Source organism: Silurus meridionalis, chromosome 28 (genome assembly GCF_014805685.1).
Source record: "Silurus meridionalis isolate SWU-2019-XX chromosome 28, ASM1480568v1, whole genome shotgun sequence".
Taxonomy (NCBI): Eukaryota; Metazoa; Chordata; class Actinopteri; order Siluriformes; family Siluridae; genus Silurus; species Silurus meridionalis.
Window position 1 is genome coordinate 13,228,663 of NC_060911.1, and position 9,641 is coordinate 13,238,303.

General features: G+C 41.2%; 1 long non-coding RNA gene across 3 annotated transcripts; it reads right to left on the reverse strand.

Annotated features, from left to right (window-relative positions):
* Positions 1-1,075: 1,075 nt before the first annotated feature.
* On the reverse strand, positions 1,076-9,253 carry LOC124381258. Of its 3 annotated transcripts, none has more exons than XR_006924820.1 (4): positions 8,848-9,253; positions 7,543-7,591; positions 5,550-5,602; positions 1,076-3,448 (listed from the first exon to the last, which is right to left on the reverse strand). It is a non-coding gene; the product is annotated as an uncharacterized LOC124381258 (long non-coding RNA). The 3 variants fall into 3 exon arrangements; XR_006924819.1 differs by lacking the exon at positions 8,848-9,253 and adding an exon at positions 7,768-7,821; XR_006924818.1 differs by lacking the exon at positions 8,848-9,253 and having other exon boundaries at positions 7,543-7,851.
* Positions 9,254-9,641: the final 388 nt, after the last annotated feature.

Here is a 9,641-nt window from a genome sequence, read left to right on the forward strand (position 1 = left end):
AGGGGGTTGCAGCAAATGTACACACAGCGCATGTGTGTAAACGAATTATTTAACGGACATCACGGATGTAATAAATGTGAAAACAAAATGTATACATTATTGATACAGGCATAATAAATGTATACACAAACCAAATACTAACACCCAAAATACCAACACCCAAAAATCTGACACCTACACTACCAAATCAAATACTAATACCCAAAATACCCTAGACCCACAATACCTACCACTACCAAGACTATTATTACCAACACCCACACCGCTACCACCACCACTACTACAAACCAAACTAGCAACAAATACTACATACACCTACACTACCAACACCCAATCTACTCTCCATACACGGTTCAGAAGCATTCAGGCCTCACATCCAGACTGTGCAACAGTTTTTTCCCCCTCAAGCTAACAGACTCCTCAACACAGAACTGAACTCGACCAAAAGCACACACACACACACACACACACACACACACACACACACACACACACACACACACACACACACACACACGTGTGTTACTGAACTCTACAACCTGAACTCAATACACAATACTCATTTAAATTCATACACATCACATCTTCAGCAACATCCATATTATATTATAATCATATACTGTTTTGCACAACACTGTATGTTTACAAATACACTTGTTTATAGTTCTCTCCTTGTACTGTATAACATACGATAGGTTTATATAGGCAATTCTGACTTTTTTAGTCAATCGGGCAGAGTAACCCCCTCTGTAGCGTCAACAAGCTTTACACACTGAAAATTAAATAGGCTACAATCAGTAAAATCACATGGTATTAAACCGAGCCTCTGATCCCTGAAGAGAACTCTGTCTAACATCCCGCTCTAGAGGAGACGGAACAAGACGAATGAAGCAGAGGAGCCTCGTTCATACACCAACAGCTTCAAACTTCAGGCCAACAACATGCACCAGAAATTTATGTTTCCAGGAATAAAGTCGCAATTGCAAGAAATTCGTTAACGCGAGAGAAAAAAAAAAGTAGTAATCTTTAGGAACTTTGTGTGGTGGAAACAGGAAATTATTATAGAAATTTGAAATGTATTTATATTTATAGGATTTATTTTATATTTTGCTGTAATATTCTTTTCTGATTACTCGATGGAATAAGCAGTAAAATACTCGATTACTAAAATCAATAGATGCAGCCCTAAAATTCTACCAACACTAAATATCTAACCCCTACACTAAAACACCATCAATACCCACACTACTAACCCCACTAACAAAACACACATTACCAACACTCACTCCACCAACACTACCAACCCCTACATTTTCTAACTAAATACTACCAAGACAAATATTTCCAACACATTCAGTACAGGACAAAATTCTACCAACACAAATATTAAACACCCACAGTAGCAGCACAAATACCAACAATAACTAACTACACCCACACCACCAAAACAAATACTAAAACCACACTAGCAACAAATGCAACCACAGCTATATTAGCGAATCAAATACTACTAACACAAAACTGCCAACAGCAGAAATAATCTACACTTCCAAATCAAAACTACCAAACACCTACACTACAAACAGCTACATTACAAATCAAATACTACTAACACTTACACTACCAACAAAAAATCCACCAGAATAAATAACTACTCAGATCAAAAACTACCAACACAAATACTATCTACAACACCTACACAACATACAACCACACTACAAACAGAAATAACATCTACACTACCAAAACACACAATGCTAACACAAATACAACCAACACCTACACAACTAACAAATACTACAACACCGACAATAGAAAAACAAAATGCTACAGACACAAACAATACCAACACAAATACTACCAAAAGAAAAACTAGCAACACAAGAACTACTAACAGCTACACTTCCGACCCAAAATCTACCAAATAGAATACTACAAACACCTACACCAATGCCCTCAATACCAACACACTACCAACAAATACAACCAACACCCACAATACTAACCAATTCTACCAATACTCAATACCAACAAAAGTACTACCAACATTTACAACTAACATACTACAACCACACTAGCAACACCCATAATACCAACACAAATACTACCAACTCCCACACAAGAAAAATAAAACAAATACTACATACACCCCTACTAAAACAAAAACACTGCATACAGCTACACTACCAACACAAATACTACCAACTAGGGCTGGTGCTATCGATTATTTTCATGATCGAGTATTCTAACGATTATTCCATTGATTAATCAAACAATCATAAGTACTTTCTTTATTAAAGAGCAATAATACATACTACAATAAGAAAGGTTTCTTAAAATTAACAAGAAATTCATTGTTCTTCTATTCGTTTAATTAACACCCACATTACCAATTACTACCAACAAAACACTAGCAACACCTACCAACCAACAAAAACAGACACCCGTAATACCAACACCCACACTACCAAGACAAAAAAATCTAACACTAAATCTAACACCACCCGGTTTGCTTTGTCTTTTTTTGTAAAAGACAAAGCAAACCGGGTGGTGTTAGATTTAGTGTTTCAGGAAGTGGTAGGTCTTTACCCGTCGCTTGAAGATAACCAGGGACTCCACTGATCGGACATCTAGGGGAAGTTCATTCCACCACCTCGGTGCCAGAACAAAGAAGAGCCTTGAAATATATATTTACCTTTTTCCCCCCTGAGAGGAGGTGGTACCAGTCAAGCAGTCCAGTCTTAAAATATCGAGACTGAACAAGCACCTGAGCAGCCTGTGGGGACAGAAATGGTCAAATCCTTCTGATGATGTAGAGAAGGAACCGACAAGAACGAGTCACATTAGCAACATATGAGGAAAAGTCCATAGTTACTCCAAGGTCGTCGAATGTTGGCTGAAAGGGAAACGCAGAACGTTATGATGAATTATTCCGAGATCCTGAGCTGGAAATGAATCACCTAGAATGACCAGCAGTTCGGTTTTGCTGGGGTTGCGTTTTAGTCGATGAGCACTCATCCACAAAGATGTGTCTGCCGGGCATGCCGAGATCCGATCGGAAGCGTCGATATCTGAGGGAGGGAAGGAGAAGATAAGTTGAGTGTCATCAGCAAAACAGTGGTAAGAAAACCCATGTAAGGATATGACTCCAAAAGAGTGAATATAGAGGAGGAATGGGAGAGGACCAAGCACTGGGCCTTATGGGACACCAGTGGAGTCTGCGTATAGCAGATGTGGACCCACTCCATGTAACCTGGTATGAGTGACCTTCCAGGTAGGAAAGTCTTGTGGTTGACTGTGTCGAATGCCACTATAAGGTTGAGGAGGACGAGCACAGATGACAGCTCGGCTGATCGAGCAGCATGTAGTTTCTTAGCGACGGCCAGAAGGGCATTCTCTGTGGAATGTGCTGCTTTAAGCCAGACTGGTTGGGACCTAGGTGCTGGTTCTGTAAGAGATAGACAGACAGTTGGTCAAAAACAGTGCGTTCCGGAGTTTTAGAAAAGAAAGAAGAGATATCGGTCTGTGGTTGTTGAGGTCGGCTGGATCCAGAGCAGGTTTCCTCAAGATGGAAACCCGGTAGTTGGCACATGGCCAGATGCTAAGGACCCGTTGATGAATGGTGGGATTACCGGCAGGAGGTCTTGCGAGATGAGCTGGAGCGTAGTTGAAGGGATTGGATCCAGTAGGCAGGTGATGAGATTGCAAGAATGGATCATCTGCAGTATCTTTTCTTCTGATAAGGTTGAGCAATTTAACAACATAGAAGTAGAGGATTCCTCTCTGTGTAGTAAAGGCATAGTCAGGGATGAAAGTGAAGGTCTGTTAAATTTCCTCAATCTTCTTATCGTAGAAGGAGGCAAAGTCTTCGGCAGTCAGGGAGCATGAAGCAGGTGGGTTGAGTAGTGAAGAGATGTAAAGCTTCCAAGGATCTTATGGAGAGGCCTTAAACTTTTCCTTATAGAAGGCCAACAACTACACTACCAACACAAAAACTACACACCTACACTACCAACACCCACATTACCACAAACATAAATACTAGCAATACCTACACTACCAGCCACAATACCAACACATCACCTATACAAATATTACCAAAACATACACTACCAACACATAAAACTACAACCAACCACTCTAGCAACTAAAACTACCAACTCCCACTCTACCAAACAAAGTCAAAACGTACACTACAAACACCCACACTACCAGCAGAAATATTAAATACTACCTACACCTACCCAAGCAACACAAATACTAAAATACTACAAACACCTACACTAGCAAAAAATAAATAAATAAATAAATAAATAAATAAATAATACATACACCTACACTACCAATACACAAACTACAAACACCTATATTACCAACATAAACACCACCAACACTGAGGTTTTTGTGCTGGTGCTTGTGTTCGTAGTATATGGTATGGTATTGTGGGTGTTGGGAGTATTTGTTTTGATATTGTAGAGGATTGTATTGTGTTGGTAGTGTAGGTAGTATTTGGGCTGGTAGTGCGTGTTGATAGTTGTGTTTTTGTGGGTGTTGGGGTATTTGTGTTGATGGTATAAGTGTTGGCAGTATTTGGGTGGGTAGTGTAGGTGTTGGTAGTGTATTGTGTTAGCAGTGTGGGTGCTGATTGTATGCGTTGGAAGTTTTGCTAGTATTTGTGTTGGTATGTGTGTGGGTAGTGAGAGTGTTGGTAGAATTTGTGGTGGTAGTATTTGCGTCAGTAGTGACAGTTTGGGTGTCTGTGGCCTGAAACCATGTCCTGTGATCTGATGAGACCGAGATAAACTTGTTTGGCTCAGATGGTATTCAGCATGTGTGGTAATGCCCTGGTGAGGAGCACCACAATAAATTGTGTCTTGCCTACAGTCAAGCATGGGGGTGGTAGCATCATGGTCTGGGGCTGCTTGAGTGCTGCTGGTACTGAGGAGCTGTAGTTCATTGAGGGAAACAAAGATTACAACATGTACTGTGACATTCTGTAGTAGAACATGATGCTCTTCCTTCAGAAACTGAGCCAAACTACAGTTTTCCAACATAATAACTCCAAACACAACGCCAAGATGACAACTGCCTTACTGAGGAAGCTGAAGGTGATGGAGTGGCCAAGTATATCTTCAGCCCTAATCCCTATTGAGCATGGAGCATGATCAAGTGGGAGGTGGAGAAACAACATGTGTAACATCCAGCAGCTCCGTGATGTCATTATGGAGCAGTGAAAGAGGATCCCAGCAATAACCTGTGCAGCTTTGGTGAATTCCATGCACAGGAGTATTAAGACGGTGCCAGATAACAACGATGCTCACATTAAATAGACACTTTGGACACAGTCACTTAAACACTGTAAAACACCACCACTGGTCAAAATAAACACTTTGGCTGACAAATTAACTGTTGCATCATGCAATATAATGAGAAAACTAACCGCATGGTGACAATTTGAAAGGTCTACACTGATCACAGTCAGGTTAACAGAATACAGCGATTAAAAAAAATAAAATAAAAATAACAGGTAAAAGGTTAACGTTCTTTACCTCAGATACTGAAGTTTCCTCAGAACACCACGGTTTCTCAGGTTGGCAGGTGGCTACAGGGCAGGAGTGCGGGGAGTATAATTAGATACGATTTAAATATGGGTAAGAAAAAAAACATTTCCAAAAAGGTAATATTGTTAAATAAAACACTTCAGGTCATTACTCATATTTTTGATCACGTATAATAGTAAACAGGAACATAAAGCTAAAAAAAAAAAAAAAAAAAAAAAAAATTCTATATAATAAAATGAGCAAGTCTGCTGATGCCATTACACAAATGTCTGTGTTGTGTCTAACACTGAGCAGCTCGGTATAAAGAGAGGGAGAAGGTAGGATGAGGTGGAGATGGTGAAGCAGGAAATGGACAGGATTAGTCAGGAGGAAGTGAGAGGAGCTATTAAGAGGATGAGTGGAATATCGGTTGGACCAGATGACATACCAGTAGAAGCACGGAGATGTTTAGGAGAGATGGCAGTGAAGTTTTTAACCAGATTGTTTAACAGGATTTTGGAACATTAGAGGATGCCTGAGGAATGGAGGAGGAGTGTGCTGGTACCGATCTTTAAGAATATGGGGAATAAAGTTGATCCGTTACACCATGAAGTTATGGAAAAGGGTAGTGGAAGCCAGGCTGAGAGAAGAGGTGACCATCTGTGAGCAACAGTATGGTTTTATGATGAGGAGCACATTATTTGCTTTGGGATTGTTAATAGAGAAGTATAAAAGGAGTTGTCTGTTTGTGGATTTAGAGAAAGCGTATGACAGGGTGGAGAGAGAGGAGTTGTGGTAGTGTATGTGGGTCAGGTGTGTCAGAAGTATCTGAGGGTGATGCAGGACATGTATGAGGACTGTGACAGCAGTGAAGAGTGCAGTAGGAACAACAGACTGGTTCAGGGTGGAGGTGGAACTGCATCAAGGATCAGTTTTGAGCCCTTTGCTGTTTGCAGTGGTGACAGACAGGTTGAGGGACGAGGTCAGACAGAAGTGTCTGTGGACTATGATGTTTGCAGATGATCTTGTGATTTGTGGTGAGAGTAGGGAACAGGTTAAGAAGAGCCTGGAGAGGTGGAGGTACACGCTGGAGAGAAGGGGAATGAAAGTCAGTAGGGGTAAGACAGAGTACATGTGTGTGAATGAGGGGGAGTGGTGCGGTTGCAGGGAGAAGAGGTGGAGAAGTTCAGGTACTTGGGGTCAACCGTTCAAAGTAATGGAGGAGTGTGTTGGAAAAGTGAAGAAAAGAGTGCAGGCAGGGTGGAGAAGAGTGATAGCAGGAGTGATTTGTGATAGAAGAGTATCTGTGAGAGTGAAAGGGAAAGATTATAGGACTGCGGTGAGACCTGAGATGTTGTATGGTTTAGAGACAGTGGCATTGAGTAAAAGACAGGAGGTGGAGCTGGAGGTAGCAGAGCTGAAGATGTTGAGGTTTTCGTTGAGAGTAACGAGGATGGACAGGATTAGAAATTAGTTTTTTAGAGGGACAGCGCATGTAGGACGTTTTGGAGATAAAGGTGAGGGAGATGAGATTGAGATGGTTTGGACATGTGCAGAGGAGGGACATGGGGTATATCGGTAAGAGAATGCTGAGGATGGAGCCACCAGGAAGGAGAAAAAGAGGAAGACGAAGGAGGAGGTTCATGGATGTGGTGGGGGGAACACATGCAGGTAGTTGGTTTGAAAGAGGCAGATGTAGAGGATAGAGGGGGGTATGGAGACGGATGATGTGCTCTGGCGCCCCCTAATGGGAGAAGCGGGAAGGAGAAGCAGCTCAGTAAAATGAGGATAATTTGACAAACACTAAATCACTTAACAAATAAAACACAAAACACTTGCAGAAATAAATTAATGCATTGTGATGCTCGCAAAAGTTTAGAAAATTCCCCAAACCTAATTCTCTGTAACAGATCTACAGTGATTATAAAGTTCAGGTTAAACTCATACAGATAATGTAGAATATATAAATATTAACAACAGGTGAAAGTTGAACGTTATTTACCTCAGAACGCCCAAGTTTCCTCACAACGGGGTCTCAGGTTAGCCGGTGGCTACAGCGTGCGCGTGCAGTAGGAGAGGGGGGGAGGAATTTAGTAATAAAAAAATTTATAAAAACACTACAATAAAAAATAAATATCTTCTAAAATGTAATATTGTTGAAAAACAAAATAATTAAAGAAAATCTACTTGTAAAAATACCCACTTTGAACTGCAAATGAACTGTTACCTGACGTATAAAGCACTCAATGGTCTCGCACCGCAGTATCTGAGTGAACTTCTGTACCAGTATGATCCTCCACGCCTACTTAGATCAAAAGGTGCTGGCTATCTGTTGGTTCCTCAAATAATGAAGACTACAGCAGGGGGCAGATCTTTCTCTTATAAAGCCCCACAGTTATGGAACAGCCTTCCAATCAGTGTTCGGGACTCAGACACAGTCTCAGTGTTCAAGTCGAGGTTGAAAACGTATTTATTTAGTCAAGCCTTTTATCAGTAGATTTTTCTTAGGTAAAGGCACAGATCTGGAGGGAACATGGATATAGAGTGTTTGGTGAACTGGTATATTTGTATGCTGTCGTCCCCTCACATTCACACGTTCACTCAGGTTTGTTGACGGTGGTGTGGTGGGTCGTCTCTTATCCCAGAGATCCCTCATGTCTGTGTTACCTTCTGGTTCTCCCTTTTAGTTATGCTGCCATAGCGAGTCTTGCCGGAGTCCAAACTGCACAGTGACATTAACTTTCATACACCAATAGTTACACTTAATAATCCATATCCTTCTCTTCCGTCACCCTCTCTCTCTCTCTCTCTCTCTCTCTCTCTCTCTCTCTTTCGGTCGAGTTAAACATGCTCCTGAGGCTCCAGTGACCAGTGTTCCTGCCCCTCTCCTCCTTGGATCTTCACACTTCTGTGCAGCTCGGGACGGTCTCTTAATTCCGGAGTAGAACGGGTGCTTTGAGGACGGATTGGACTGTAGTTGGTGTCGGCGGTCTGCTGCACTGACTCGGGAGTGCAGTTTGCTTCTGATCATCATCACTGTACCCCACAACATTGTATATCTGCTTCAAATGGACATTTGGTGCAACCCAGATGAGGATGGGTTCCCTCTTGAGTCTGGTTCCTCTCAAGGTTTCTTCCTTGTGCCATCTCGGGGAGTTTTTCCTTGCCACAGTTGCTCATCAGGGACAAACATACTTACAAAGAACATATTTATGTTTAATCACCACATTATCTGTGTAAAGCTGCTTTGAGACAATGTTCATTGTTAAAAGCACTATACAAATAAAAATGAATTGAATTGAATTACCTGTGTGATACTGCTACTATAATTTCTGAGGTAAAATTACCCGGATCACAGGGTGACACTAAAACAGATCTACACGGATTATATAATATAATCGCATTAATAACGTGTAGTGAAAGTTAAAAATATATCAGCAGGTAAAAGATGAACGTTCTTTACCTCAGACGCTGAAGTTTCCTCAGAGCGCACAGGTGTCTCCGGTTAGCAGGGGGATAGGGCGTGTGAGTGCGCATGCGCGTCAGATGGCCGCAGGAACGGGGGGTGGGGCTTTAATTAACTACTCTAATGTGACTTTACAATTTACACTCAATTATGTTCCTCCTAACTTACATAAGGTGTAAAGTGTCATGACATCTCTCGTCTATTGCCTGAAGAAAATCCCAAAGATTTAATTTAAAGAAAAAGTGCCAGATACTGAAATAATCCTTATTCATGGAGATTGAGTTGCTCCTAGAGGTTTTTTAGGTAATTCTATACCAGCAACTCACAGATATTTTACTGTGATTAATCTTTGTCAAGTCAAGTCAAGTTTATTTTTATTGCGCTTTTCACAACAGACATTGTCTCAAAGCAGCTTTACACAAATCAACAGTGAAGGTGAACGGTGTGCATTTATCCCTGATGAGCAGCTGTGACTGTGGTGAAGAAAAAAACTCCCTTAGATGTTACGAGAAAGAAACCTTGAGAGGAACCAGACTCGAAAGGGAAACCTATCTTAATTTGGGTGACATCAAGAGTGTGATTATAGTCTTTAAACAATACAGAACACTGGAGAGTGAGAACTAACATGAGCACTG